Here is a 479-nt window from a genome sequence, read left to right as displayed (position 1 = left end):
CCCAGAGTTTTCATTCTATTTCCTTTTAATTTCATTTACCAAGGCAGAGCAATTATTTATGAAAAAGAGAACACTCATGGAAAATGTCTGAGTTCTAGTATTAAAATCAAGACTGAACATGTACCAGGCATGGTGGTACATGCTTATAATCCCAGCAACTTGAGAGGCTGAGGCAGGGGGATCGTGAATTCAAGCCAGTCTCAGTCAGCAACTTAGTGAAGCTCTGAGAAACTTAAGGAGACCCTGTCTCAAAACAAAAAATAAAATGGGCTGTAGATATGGCTCAGTGGTTAAGCACATCTGGGTTCATCCCGGTACCCTCCCACCACCACCTCACCAAAAGAAGAGGAAGACTATAATGTTTAATAACTACCAATTCTTCTTTTAACTAGAAAACTTTTCATAATATGAATACCCGATTACCCAGCCATTACTCTAAAAACCTGATGCTAACTCAGGCTCTCCTCTATATGCTAAGC

The sequence above is a fragment of the Spermophilus citellus genome, assembly GCF_964194105.1.
Source record: "Spermophilus citellus genome assembly, chromosome: 3".
In the NCBI taxonomy this organism is placed as follows: domain Eukaryota; kingdom Metazoa; phylum Chordata; class Mammalia; order Rodentia; family Sciuridae; genus Spermophilus; species Spermophilus citellus.
Note: the sequence above shows the minus strand (reverse complement) of the source record.